We start from the raw sequence: 15,174 nt of genomic DNA, 5'->3' as shown, positions 1-15,174 counted from the left end.
TTTACATTTTCTCAACAATGTTTTATAGTTTTCAGTATGAAACTCTCACACTTTTTGTGTTCAATGTATTCCTGTTTGTGATGGTTAATATTGAGTGTCAACTTGATTGCATTGAAGGATGCAAAGTATTGTTCCTGGAAGTATCTGTGAGGCTGTTGTCAAAGGAGATTAACATTTGTGTCAGTGGACTGGGAGACGCAGACCCATCCTCAGTCTGATTGGGCACCATCTAGTCAGCCGCCAGCATGGAGCTGGCACGTAGGAGAAGATGGAAGAGCAGACTTGCTGAGTCTTCCGGCTTTCATCTTTCTCCCGTGCTGGATGCTTCCTGCCCTTGAACATCAAACTCCAAGTTCTTTAGCTTTTGGACTCTCGGACTTACACCAGTGGTTTGCCAGAGGCTCTCAGGCCTTTGGCCACAGACCGAAGGTTGCATCGTCAGCTTCCCTGCTTTTGAGATTTTGAGACTAAAACTGGCTTACTGGTTCCTCAGCTTGCTGGCAGCCTATTGTGGGACTTTACCTTGTGATCATGTGAGTCAATACTTCTTAATAAACTCCCCTTCATACATACTTATATCCTATTAGTTCCGTCCCTCTAGAGAACCCTGACTAATATGCTGTTATTTTTATGCTATTGCAAATGGAAGTTTTTCATAATTCCATTGTTCATTGCTACTTTATAGAAATATTTCTTAAAATAATCTTTTATCCTGAAACCTTGTTTAACTTTATTATTGTTTCAAATAGCTTTTTCTGAACAAATTACTGAGAACTTTCATCTGCAAATAGAGATCCTTCTTTCCTTTCTTTTTTCCTTCTTTCCTTTTTGCCTTCCTTGCTGCCTTCCTTTTTTATTTTTTATTATTATTATTTTTTTTAATCAAAATATCTTTCTTCTTTGCCTAATTTCTTTGGCTGGAATGTGTAACACAATGTTGACTAGAAGAGGCAAGAGCAGACATTTTACTTTTGTCACTTTCAATTCCTTTTTCTTTTATTTTTCTTTTGTTACCTTCAATTCTTAGTTTGTTGGGTGTTTCAATTCTGAAAGGATATTGGATTTGTCAAACTTCTTCTCTGTGTATTAAGATGATTATGTGGTTTTGCCCTTTGTCCTTTGTATGGTGTATTACATACAATAAAATACGAAAAAAAGCCTTGCATACGTAAGAAAAAAAATTCCCTTTTCTATGGTACCTAATATATTTGTATATGTTGCTGTATTTTAAAAAATTACAAAACTGAATTCATGATAAAAATTCCACCTTGTCATGGTATATAATATTTTTATATATTGCTGTATCTGTTTTGCCAGTTACTTTTTATTGTGGTAAAACATGCATAGTTTAATATTTATCATTTTAACCATTTTTAAGTGTACAACTCAGAGGTATTTTATAAATACCTTAACAATGTTGTGAACTCATTACCACTGTCTATACCAAAAACATTTTCATCATCCCTAAGAACAGTTTGTACCAGTTAAGCAATAACTTTTCACTCTTTTCTCCTCCTCAGCTCCTGGTAACCTAAATTCTACTTTCTGCCTCTTTGGATTGGCTTATTCTGGGTACAACATACAAGTGGAATTACAATATTTGCCCTTTTGTGTCTGGCTGATTTCACTTCGCAAAATGTTATCAAGGTCCAGACATATTACGTCATGCATAAGAATTTTTTTCTTTTTAATGGCTGATTAATATTCCATCATATGACTATGCCATATTTGCTTGTCCATTCTTCTTTTTATAAACACCTGTGTCCTTTTCATCTTTTGGCTATTCTGAATAATGCAACAATGAATATTTGTGTACACATATTTGTTCAAGTTTTTACTTTCAGCTTTTCCGCATAGATACCAAAAAAATGAAATATGGAATTGCTGACTCATATGGGTTGTTGTATATTTAAATTTTTAGGAAACTGGTTTCCACAATGGCTGCATTGGTTTACACTGCTATCAGCAATACAAAAGTTTTCTTATTTCTTCACATCCTACACGCCAACACTTGCTATATTTTATTGTGGTTTTATATGCATTTTCTTACTGACTAATAATGTTGAGAATATGTTCATGAACTTATTGGCCCTTGGCATATCTTCTTTGGAAAAATTTCTATGAAATCCTTTGCCCATGTTTGAATTGGGTTGTTTATTTTGTTGTTGCTGTCGTGGAATGTTAGAAGTTATTTTGCATATTCTGAAAAGTAATCTCTTATCAGATAATATGATTTGCAACAGTGTCTTCCATTCAGTTGGTCGTCTTTTTGCTTCCTTGATAGTAACTTTTGATGCACAAAAGTGCAAACTCAATTTATCAATTTTTTCTTTTGCTTGATCCATGAAAGTTGCCCACACTAATGTCCAAGAAAATGTCCCCAACGTTTTCTCCTAAGAAATTTTACAGTTTTACGTCTTATATTTTGGACTTTGATTTTTTTTCTTGTACTAATATTTGGGTGTGGTTGACCATGTTCATTCTTTTATATTTGGATACCTAGTTTTTTTTCAGCATCATTTGATTTTTTTTTTTTCAGCTAGCTTGTGTTTAATTTGCTCATCTTTCTCTACTTGCTTAAAATGTAAAGTTAGATTATTGATCCAAGATCTTTCTTTTTTTCAATGTAGGCATTTTCAGCTACCAATTTCCCTCTGAGTACTGCTTTCACTGTTCCAAAAAGTTTTGATATGTTGTGGTTTTTTAAATTTTAGTCATTACTAATTTTTTTAAAATTTCTCTTGTGATTTCTTTTTGACTCAATGGTTGAGTGTGTTTAAAAATTTCCACACATTTGTGAATTATTACAGATTTTCTTTTTTTAAATTATACTTTAAGTTCTGGAGTACATGTGCAGAGCGTGCAGGTTTGTTACATAGGTATACATGTGCCATGGTGGTTTGCTGCACCCGTCAACCCGTCATCTACATTAGGTATTTCTCCTAATGCTATCCCTCCTCCTGGCCCTTCACCCTCCAACAGGACCCAGTGTGTGATGCTCTCCTCCCTATGTCCATGTGTTCTCATTGTTCAACTCCCACTTATGAGTGAGAACATGCTGTGTTGGTTTTCTGTTCTTGTGTTAGTTTGCTGAGAAAGATGGTTTCCAGTGTCATCCATGGCCCTGCAAAGGACATGAACTCATTCTTTTTAATGGCTGCATAGTATTCCAAGGTGTATATGTACCACATTTTCTTTATCCAGTCTATCATTGAGGGGCATTTGGGTTGGCTCAAAATATTTGCTATTGTGATCAATGCTGTGATAAACATATGTGTGCATGTGTCTTTATAGTAGAATGACTTATAATGCTTTGGGTATATACCCAGTAATAGGATTGCTGGGTCAAATGGTATTTCTAGTTCTAGATCCTTGAGGGATCGCCACACTGTCTTCCACAATGATTGAACTAATTTAGACTCCTACCAACAGTGTAAAAGTGTTCCTATTTCTCCACATCGTCTCCAGCATCTGTTGTTTCCTGACTTTTTAATTATCGCCATTCTAACTGGTGTGAGATGGTATCTCATTGTGGTTTTGATTTGCATTTCTCTAATGACCAGTGATGATGAGCTTTATTTTCATATGTTTGTTGGATGCATAAATGTTTTCTTTTGAGAAGTCTCTGTTAATATCCTTCGCCCACTTTTTGATAGGTTGTTTTTTCTTGTAAATTTGTTTAAGTTCCTTGTAGATTGTGGATATTAGCCTTTTGTGAGGTGGATAGATTGCAAAAATTTTCTCCCATTCTGTAGGTTGCCTGTTCACTCTGATGATAGCTTCTTTTACTGTGCAGAAGTTCTTTAATTTAATGAGATTCCATTTGTTGATTTTGGCTTTCGTTGCCATTGCTTTTGGTGTTTTAGTCATGAAGTCTTTGCCCATGCCTATGTCCTGAATGGTCATATCTAGGTTTTCTTCTAGAGTTTTTATGGTTTTAGGTCTAATATTTAAGTCTTTATCCATCTTGAGTTAGTTTTTGTATAAGGTGTAAGAAAGGGATCTAATTCCAGCTTTCTGCATATGACTAGCCAGTTTTCTCAACACCATTAATTACATAGGGAATCCTTTCACCATTGTTTGTTTTTGTCAGGTTTGTCAAAGATCAGATGGTTGTAGATGTGTGGCATTATTTCAGAGGCCTCTGTTCTGTTCCATTGGTCTATATATCTGTTTTGGTACCAGTACCATGCTGTTTTGGTTACTGTAGCCTTGGAGTAGAGTTTGAAGTCAGGTAGCCTGATGCTTCCAGCTTTGTTCTTTTTGTTTGGGATTGTCTTTGCTATGTGGGCTCTTCTTTGGTTCCATATGAAATTTAAAGTAGTTTTTTCCAATCTGTGAAGAGAGTCAGTGGTAGCTTGATGTGGATAGCACTGAATCTATAAATTACTGTGTGCAGTATGGCTATTTTCACAATATTGATTTTCCTATACATGAACGTGAAATGTTTTTTCATTTGTTTGTGTCCTCTCTTATTTCCTTGAGCAGTGGTTTGTAGTTCTCCTTGAAGAGGTCCTTTACATCCCTTGTAAACTTTATTCCTAGATATTTTATTCTCTTAGTAGCAATTGTGAATGGGAGTTCACTCATGATTTTGCGCTCTGTTTGTCTATTACTGATGTTTAGGAATGCTTGTGATTTTTGCACATTGATTTTGTATCCTGAGACTTTGCTGAAGTTAATTAGTGTACCTTTTCAGGTGAGGTGTACCTTTTCAGGTACACTAACTAATTAAACATAGATTTGGTCTTTTCACATAGTCCCATATTTCTTGGAGGCTTCGTTTGTTTCTTTTCACTCTTTTTTCTCTAATCTTGTCTTCTCACTTTATTTCATTGAGTTGATATTCAGTCTCTGATATCCTTTCTTCCTCTTGATTGATTCGGCTGTTGATACTTGTGTACGCTTTACCAAGTTCTTGAGCTATGTATTTCAGCTGCATCAGGTCATTTATGTTATTCTCTAAACTGGTTATTGTAGTTAGCAATTCGTCTAACCTTTTTTCAAGGTTCATGGCTCTCTTGCATTGGGCTAGAACATGTTCCTTTAGCTCAGAGGAGTCTGTTATTACCCACCTTCTGAAGCCTACTTCTGTCAAATCATCAAACTCATTCTCCATCCAGTTTAGTTCCCTTCTTGGTGAGGAACTGTGATCCTTTGGAGGAGAAGCAGCGTTCTGGTTTTTGGAGTTTTCAGCCTTTCTGCGCTGGTTTCTTCCCATCTTCATGGATTTATTTACCTTTGGTCTTTTAAGTTGGTGACCTTCACATGGGGTCTCTGAGTGGTCGTTCTTTTTGTTGATGTTGATACTATTCCTTTCTCTTTGTCAATTTTCCTTCTAAAAGTCAGGCCCATCTGCTGCTGGTCTGCTGGAGTTTGCTGGAGGTACTCTCCAGACCCTGTTTGGCTGTGTATCACTGGCAGAGGCTGCAGAACAGCAAAGATTGCTGCCTGTTCCTACCCCCGGAAGCTTCGTCCCAGAAGGGCACCCGCCAGATCCTAGCCAGAGCTCTCCTGTGTAAGTTGCCTGTCAGCCCCTACTGGGAGGTGTCTCCCAGTCAGGATACAGGGGGGTCAGGGAACAATTTGAGGAGGCAGACTGTCCCTTATCAGAGCTCAAATGCTGTGCTAGGAGATCCACTGCTCTCTTCAGAGCTGCCAGTTAGTGAGGTTTAAGTCTGCTGAAGCTGTGCCCACAACCACCCTTTCCCCCAGGTACCCTGTTTCAGGGAGGTGGAGGTTTTATCTATAATTCCCTGACTAGGGCTGCTGCCTTTTTTTCAGAGATGCCCTGCCTAGAGAGCAGGAAATCCAGAGAGGCAGTCGGCCACAGTGGCCTTCCTGAGCTGCAGTGGGCTTTGCCCAGTTCTAACTTCCCAGCAGCTTTGTTTACACTGTGAGGGTAAAACCACCTCCTTAAGCCTCAGCAATAGCGGATGCCCGTCCCCACGCCAAACTCGAGTGTTCCAGATAGAGCTCAGACTGCTGTGCAGGCATGAGAATTTGAAGCCACTGGATCTTAGCTTGGCTTCTTGGGGGTGGGACCTGCCGAGACAGGCCACTTGATTCCCTGGCTTCAACCCACTTTCCAGGGAAGTGAATGGTTCTGTCTCATTAGCATTCCAGGTTCCATTATGGTATGAAAAAAAAACTCCTGTGACTAGCTCAGTGTCTTCCCAATGGCTGCCCAGTTTTGTGCTGGAAACCCAGGGCCCTGGTGGTGTAGGCACGGGAGGGAATCTCCTGGTCTGTGGGTTGCGAAGACCATGGAAAAAGCGTGTTATCTGGGCCAAAGTGCATGGTACAATCCCTAAAGGCTTCCTTTGGCTAGAAGAGCTTGCACTTCCCTGATCCCTTGCACTTCCCTGATCCCTTGCACTTCCCAGGTGAGGTGACATCCCAACCTGCTTTGGCACGCCCTCCTTGGGCTGCACCCACTGTCCAACCAGTCCCAATGAGATGAACTGGGTACCTCAGTTGGAAACACAGGAATCACCCGCTTTCTGCATCAATCTCGCTGGGAGCTGCAGACCAGAGCTGTTCCTATTCAGCTATCTTGCCAACAAATCCTCAGGTTTTCTTCTGTTTTTGTTGTTGTTGTTGTTTGTTTGTTTGCTTGTTTTAATTTCATCTTATTGCAATCAGAGAAGATAATTTGAATATACATCCTATAAAACATAATGAGACTTGTTTTCAGCTGTAATATATGGTCTATCTTAAAGAATGTGCAATTTTATTTGAGAAGAATGTACATTCTGCTGTTTGGGGCTGAAGTATTCTATGTATGTTAGGCATAATTTATTGTGAAATTTGATTCTTCTATTCCTTACATGTATTGTGTCTTTCCTTTTTCTTTTTAAAACCATTCCATGAGTTTTAAATTATCTAAGTCTTTAGTTAAAATGAAATTATTTATTGATAACAAATATTTGGGTTTTTTTTATTCACCCCACTGTCTTTGTTTTTTATTTATATTTAAACCATTCAGATTTAAAGTAGCATTGGCATAATTAGATTAACATTGGTGTAGTTGGGTGAAATATTGCTGTCATTACATTAATGTTTGTAACTATTTTTCTTTGTGTTAAATTTACAAGCCAGAGGAGATTATAAAGTGGGATCATATAAAATAGAGCTGTCCCCTTTATCTGTGGTTTCACTTTTCCTGGTTTCAGTTGCTCGCAGTCAACTGTGGCCTGAAATGTTAAATGGAAGATTCTAGAAATAATATATATACATTTAAAATTCTATGCATTGTGCATAGCATGATAAAACTTCCCACCATCTTTCTCCACCCTTCCTGGAACGTGAATCCTCCTGGTGTCCAGTGTACCCATGCTGTATGTGCCACTCGCCACTTAGTAGCTTTATCAACGTGGATATTTTGGTTTTATTTTATTTTGTGTTTGTTGAACTCCCTAGATCTGTGGTCAGGTCTCTGTCACTAATTTTAGCAAATTCTTGTCTATTAGTACTTCAAATGTATGTCTCCATTCTTTATTTCTTCTCTGTTTGGTACTCCAATCACATACATATTTGTAATTGCTCCACGGTTCTTGTAATTCTATTTTTGGATATTCTTTCCCCCCATTTCCATTCCCATTTGTTCTTATCTCTGTATTTCTGCTTGAAAAGTTTCCATCAATCTGTCTTTAAGATCACTGATTTTTTGACTGTTGAGCCCATTGAAGACATTCTTTAGTGCTGTTGAAATTTTTCTTTATTATTGTTTCTAATATTTGCATTTTATTCTTTCTTTAGAGTTACCTTATCTCTGCTTTCATTATCCTTATATTCTAGTATGCTGTCTACATTTTTTTCATTAAAGCCCTTATCATACTAATTATAGTCATTTCGAAATGGCATTGTTTTTCTGGGGTAATATTCAAGGTTCCTTGCCTGACACCAAGGAAAGCAAGGGTGCAGACACACAAGGAATGAATTTAAGAACAGAAATTTGGGCCTAGGGCAGTGGATCATGCCTGTAATACCAGCACTTTGGGAGGCTGAAGCAGACAGATCATGAGGTCAAGAGATGGAGAAAATCCTGGCCAACATGGTCTCTACTAAAAATAGAAAAATTAGTAGGGTGTGGTAGCCGGTGCCTGTAATCCCAGCTACTCAGGAGGCTGAGGCAGGAGAATCGCTTGAACCCGGGAGGCGGAGGTTGCAGTGAGCCGAGATCATGCCTCTACAAAGAAGAGAAGTTTAACAAGCAAAAGAGAAAACCTCCCTCATGAAGAGGGAGAGTGTTCCAAATCGATCTCCCTGTTTGTGGCAAGATGAGTTTGGTTTTATAGATGACCTTGACAAGGCTGTGTTTGATTTACATAGGGTGCAAAGGATTAGTTGGACCAGGTGTGCTATTTACACAGTGTGTGAAGAAGCTGGCCACCCCACCCTAATCTTTCGTTATGCAGATGGGTTTTCTACCTGATCGGCGCCATGTTGCCTGCTTTTTACTGCACACATGGTGACAAAGTAAAGGGAAGATGGAGCCTCGTGTTGAACATACCTGGTTTTCAGTTATACCATTTCTATTTGCACAGTTGCTGGCATTTACCTATGCAAGCTTCTAGTTTGCTTACCTGTGTTTGTAGCTTGATGTTTTAGACTAATTTTTTTTTTAGAAAAGAAATGATTTGGGGGCTGCTTTTTATTAAAAGGAAATTCCACTGAGGCTCTCTTACCCTCACTATCTGCCTAAATAATTTCTTTTTAGCTCCTGTATCAATTTTAATTTCTTTAGGTAAAAATTTCAACGTTTATATATCATGTCTGAATCTGTTTCTAATGCTTGCTTTTTTACCTTCAAATTCTATTTTTTCATGCATTTGGTTGCCTTTTATGGTTTCATAGAATGATAGCATACTGTATCAGTTAATACCAACTCAGGTAAATGGGCCTTTCTTGTGATGATTTATGCTAATATGGTTAGGATTTTAGCTTTTTATTTAATGTTTGCTGTTACTGTCAGTGCCGTTGGCTTCAAGTTCCTCCAGCGTCCTTGTTTTTGTGCCTCCCTTTGGCTTTCGGTTTCTGTGATACACCTGTCTCTGTCTCAAATCATTTAAGCTCTAAATCACTGTTTTATGGGGTCCTCCTTGGTGGTGTTGTGAAGTACAAAGAAGAGAAAGATTTCTACAATCTTATGATTAAATCTGTCTCTTCATGGGCCTGTGACTATGAGCGGTAACTTTGATGGAGATTTATTTTTTCTCTCCTTATGTGAGACAGTCAGAACAGAGTGAGTGGAGGTTGAGGAATGCCCTTGCTCGAGTGAGAAAAGTCCCTAGGAAGTGTTTTCCTGGAGGGTGGACTTTTTTGTGGCCAGTATTCTAGGCTATTTCACAATGATAGCTCTTCCTCTCCTCTTCCAGAGTCGTATGGGGATCTTATTTGGATCTTTACAATGAGAAGCTGGTGGGTTCCTGGAGTTAAAGCCCTGGAAAGTGCAACTGGCTTTCTGAGACTGCAGCTTCCAGAAGCTTCTCAGTCTCACACTAGCCCACATCCAGCCTCCCCGTGATTCATCAAAATTACTGTTACAGGGCTTGTACCAGTTAATAGCTCCAGCACTCCTGCTCCAGGTAAACAGATCTGTTTCTGTATTTCTCTGGATGTGTCTGTCTCTCCAGATTTCAGGGTGTCATTTTTCCCTCCAACTTCAGTTTTCTGATTGGCCCAATAAAATCATAAAACTTCAGTCTGTTCTTTTGTTGTTATTATAAAGATAAGAGTGACACCTGTTAAACTCTTTACATGTCAAAGCTAGAACTTAAAAATCCCTTAAATGCATTATTCTAATTCCCAGTTCCGCTTGTAAACCAAAAAGAATACCTTAAGCTCCCCAGCCAGCTGAGTGGACCCCTTATGGGCCAAGGGAAATCTGAAAAACGGAGTTCTCAATCATGACAGGAAAGGAGTTTGGACACGCCTCATTATACCCTCTCTCTTTTGGAGTTTAGGCACAACTGACCAGCATTAACATTAACACAGAGATCATGAAACTGACCAAATAGACTCTTTGTGGCAATAAGATACTAAATTCCAAGTTGACTCTGCTATAGCATCACATGACAAATAGCAGGCCCTGAAGGAAATAAAAGTATTGTACATCAGAATATATTTCTTGGATATATTTTGAAATGGCCCTCTCTTCTGGGATAAATTTGCATCTGTAGAAAATCTCCTTCCCTTTCTAGTTCTTTCCTGGATTTAGGAGAGATTTAATGGGTTCTGATACCCTTTAAGGTCTCAAAAGAGACATTTACTACCTATTCTTTTTGAAGTTGGCTATGTAGAGTTCTTGTTATATAGAGGCTTCATCTACATACCAAGAACTGTTGCTTCCTCAAACTCCCTCATCTTAGTTCAAGCATTTCTTTCTAGTGACTTCCTAAGTCTTTAGACAAAGTGTATCTCTCTCAACCAAATGTTAGACAGATAATCTTTCAATCCACCTATGACCCGTGAGCCCCTTCATCAAATTCACAATATCCCATCTCTCTAGACTGAACCAGTGTATACCTTGTATGTATTTATCTATGTCTTTGCCTATAAATTCTGTCTCCCTAAAATGTATAAAACCAACTGTAACCACACAACCTTGAGCACACATTCTTAGGACCTTTTTGGACTGTACCTGGACCATGATAACTCATATTGGTTCAGAATAAACATCTTTAAATATTTTACATAGTTTGACTTTTAATTCCAACATCCTTAATATACTTTTTTTTAGTTGTTTTCTTAGTTTATGCCCTGGGGAGCCCAATTAGTATTTAAACATAAAACAATCAAAAACATTTTCTTCCTTGATGTGCATATTTAGGAAATGAGGAGATCCAAATTTCAGTACCTTAAAAATTAATGAAAATAGTATGGATATTAATAATTTAATGACCAGACTATATTAAAGGTTTATGTAATAATGAAGACAGTTGAAGCTAGTTTATAATTCATTTTGTTTAACCCTTTTGCCTGTTTAGAAAAAAAAAAAAAGAGTTTGGTGCCAGTGTTCATTTAATTTCACATAAACACACTCTTTGAGGCAAATCTGACTGATTTTCAACGTGAAAATAAAATATAACAGCTGTTCTTGGAGCTATTTCTAAACAGAAATAACAGCAGAATTGTCTGAATCATCAGAATTGTCTATTTTGGAAAAAATTGAATTCATCAAATGAATCTTCAGCCAGCAACTGTTTGAGAATTCATGAGTAAGAATGCTACGTTTTCTAGGATTCGGCATTTTTGGCAATAGAAAATTACTACCATTTGTAAATGGAAATCCCACTACTGAAACCAGAATACTATAAATAGAATGATGTCTTTTGTTTCCAAAGTTGATATCCTAGAGTTATGTGAAAATAATAATAAAAGAGAACTATTTCGTGGCAAAGTTACCTCAGGGTAAACATTATGGCCACAAACACCACCAGCAACTATTTTCAAGGGAAACAGGAAAAGGGTTTATACACTTTATTAAATTAGTTATTTATATGTGTTCAAACTACAACCTGACAATAATGGCAAATGAAATTGCAAGCTCTAAAGTTTTACAGAGTTTGATGAGAGCCATCAACTTCTTTTTGCATTTAAAATATTTCTGTTCTTTTTGTCTCCATTGGTTTAGCCATTATACTTTGCATTTTTGGGGTAGTTACCTGCCAATATTTAATATACACATTTAGATTTATAATTTTCATTGAGTCTTTGGTTAACCTCCAGACTTAATCTCTTTTAGAACAGGAAAAATTATTTTAATGATTTCAACTCCTACAATATATTTTCTAGTATTCTATTTCGGCATTATTGAACTTTTTGATAGTCTGATGTGACAATCACTCACTCTACAGTAATTTTCACTCAAAATTCTATGCATACCTTGTAAATATTTTATGGTCTGGAAGCTTATTTTTCTGTAATCTAGAATAATTTTGCAGGATTTTCTGATATTAATGCTTGACTCTGATGACTTCCTTCTGTTCCTCAGAGATAAATAAATCTAGTTTTGTTTATCAATTACTGTCTATATTGGGTCTTCTAGTTTATCCAGACTGACTTTTGGGTTTTTTTTACTCTGGTTGTATTCTCCTGCCTACGTATACATTTTGTTTTCATTTATGATATATGTTGATAGTTTTTATGCATCGCTCATAAGTTCCAGGGGTTCTGCGGGTTGGCTGTGACTTGAAAGCCTGATTGATCACCAAACAGTAATTCTGGTAAGTTAATTGACAAGAATTGGACATTGACATATTTACCATAATTTGAGACCCTAAAATTATCCGCTGATCTCTTTAGGGTTTAAGCACCAAACTAGAGAGGATTTTCATTTACTGGTGCTTTTGTTTCGCTCTCACTGCTACCACTATGTGGCATAGTGTACCAGGGACACTGATGTTTTTAAAATCACTCCTACCTGCCATTACCATTACACTCTGTCATACACATTTCTCTTTCTACAACAAGCAACACAGTTAAAAAACGAAATACAAAAACACCTTCCTGATTTTACACTTTCATTTACTTTTTTCTTGTTTTGCTTCTCAAATGACATATTAAAAATACTGCTTCACGTATTTGAATATATGCATTCACTGTTAGAATGTATAAATTATAAAATGTATATATCATTGTACAAAAATCAGGACATGTATAAACATACTGCTCATATATAATATATTGAAAGTTGCTTATTATGACTTAGCATTTTAACTCCCTATACTACTAATAGTAACTTTTACTTCTATCTTCTCAAAGCAAGAAGAACGTTTAGATCAAAACCTAAGGTATAATGAAAGCTCATTTCTTCCCACAAAAGGGAGGAATGTGGCTATCAGTTCAAGGTTTCCTTTAAAATTATGAACAATTTTTCATGTACTTGCCTTCAACTTTAATATTTGCATAGGAGAAAACCATAAAATACAGAATACTCCTGCTGATGGAAACATATTTAATACGATCCCCTGCTGAATTTTTGTAAATTCCACATATCTTTCAAAAAGGCCTGAGGAAAATTATATCTTCAGCTGTTTTCACTGTTTAGAAATAGGTAGTTTGAAAAAATACAGGTTTTCATTCTTTTTTCTCCATGAATTAAGAAAAAGGTTAATCTGTGTTTGCTCCCCTGTTGACACAGATGGAATCTCCCTAGCTAGTTAATGAAAACCTATATACCCTATTATTAGATCATGCTTTTATTCCAAGCACTTTTCTAGTGAAGTTTTTAAGACATATATCATTCACTTTCTAAGACTTCTGTTTTCAGTGTACCAAAACCTGAAAACACACGTTCTACATAGAGTCATTTGTGTAAAGTAAGGCAAAATATAATAACTATGTTAGATAGTAGCTTATCATATTGACTATGACAATAAAAACTTAAATACAAGTCTTACATGGTGCATTCAAGATCCTAGACTTTAGGTTTTACTAAATCAGCCCAGAGCAAGTTTTTATTAAAAACAGGGTCTTGGTTGTCTTTCAGATGCTATTGCTTGTTAGTTATCGTAGATTATTTATTAACTATTTCCATTTGGAAAATAGATTTTTTTTAAGTGATTGATAGGTGAAAAATAAAACCATTTCCTTTTGAACATATACATGGTGTTTATTAAATTTACTTTCATAGCCCTGGGTTTCTTCCCAAGAAAGTTCCAATCCTAGTATCTTAGGCAAGGGCTAAGAGATGAAAGTTATGGAGTTTGATTCCTCAACATGTGTGTGGTTCTCATTCTTTCTCATCTCTTTCTCAGAGTAATTGTTTAAAGAATGACTTGAAACTATGAAGATAACACGTTGGAGAGGCTGTTGCACTTTCTAGTTGCCCTGTGTCCTGTATTATCAGTGGATTTGATTCTTGGAACTGTAGCAATGTTCTTGCTGTGAGATTTAGAATGAACCAACATGTCAAGGAAGGTAGAGTTGAACATGCAGAGAACTGAATCTAGAGCTTTGCCATACCATTATTCAAGCAGTGCTATTTCCAGATCTCTTGTTTGGAAGGTTATAAATACTCTCCTTGTTTCAGCGAAAATGAATTGAGAATCTCTTTTATGTCTCCCCTGTGATATTAAATGTTTGACTGCAACTAACATTGTGAAATTTGGAGTTATTTGAAAAAATACTGAATGGCTTTGTTATGGAATTATTTTAAGAAGTAATATCTATTTCTCTCTTTTTTTTTTTTTTTTTTGAGACGGAATCTCGCTCTGTCGCCCAGGCTGGAGTGCAGTGGCCGGATCTCAGCTCACTGCAAGCTCCGCCTCCCGGGTTCACGCCATTCTCCTGCCTCAGCCTCCCCAGTAGCTGGGACTACAGGCGCCCGCCACCTCGCCCGGCTAGTTTTTTGTATTTTTTTTAGTAGAGACGAGGTTTCACCGTGTTAGCCAGGCTAGTCTCAATCTCCTGACCTCGTGATCCGCCCGTCTCGGCCTCCCAAAGTGCTGGGATTACAGGCTTGAGCCACCGCGCCCGGCCAATATCTATTTCTCAATATAGAAAATATAGGGGATGAAGAAAATCAAAGCATATTTTACAGAGAGACTCCTGTATTCGCCTCTAATAAAAACATGCTACTTGTATATTTTTAGATTTATGTAACTTAAAATATATCTTCTGAGGAATATACTTTCATAGGAGAAAGCCATAAAGTACAGAAGCTTCCTGCTGCCGGAAACACACTTAATGTGTTCCCCTGCTGAATTTCTATAAATCCTGCAAATCTTTCAGGCACCTGAGGAAAGTTATATTTTCAGCTGTGTTCCATGTTCACAGAGGCTAGTGGGGGAAGTTCAAGTCATCATTATCTTTTTTCTTTCCATGAATTAAAAAAAGCTTATTCTTTGTTTGTTCCCTTATTGGCACAGGCAGAATCTCTCTAGTTAGCTGTACAAATTTACAAGACCATGTTTTTACCAGTGTTTGGTGTTTGAATGTATAAATTATGTAATGCATACATCATTGTATAAAAATGAGGACTTTTAAAACACACTGTTCATATATAATACATTGAAAGTGGTTTATTATGACTTAGGTGTGCAGCATTTTAACTCTCTCTACTACTAAAATCAACTTTTACTTCTGTCTTCTCAAAGCGTAGTCACCACAACTCTGACAGCATGAGAGTTTGTAGTGAGGTGATGATGTGCCACATGTGAGTAACAG

General features: G+C 37.0%; 1 long non-coding RNA gene across 1 annotated transcript; it reads left to right on the top strand.

The window, feature by feature from the left end:
• The first annotated feature begins 455 nt into the window (after positions 1–455).
• LOC135964533 (uncharacterized) lies at positions 456–9,706 on the top strand. Its single transcript, XR_010577016.2, has 3 exons — positions 456–533; positions 5,346–5,518; positions 9,381–9,706. It is a non-coding gene; the product is annotated as an uncharacterized lncRNA (long non-coding RNA).
• Positions 9,707–15,174: the final 5,468 nt, after the last annotated feature.

This window comes from Macaca fascicularis, chromosome 8 (genome assembly GCF_037993035.2).
Source record: "Macaca fascicularis isolate 582-1 chromosome 8, T2T-MFA8v1.1".
Classification (NCBI taxonomy): domain Eukaryota; kingdom Metazoa; phylum Chordata; class Mammalia; order Primates; family Cercopithecidae; genus Macaca; species Macaca fascicularis.
The sequence above is the reverse complement of the archived record's forward strand: the minus strand, read 5'-3'. Positions and strand labels throughout refer to the sequence as shown.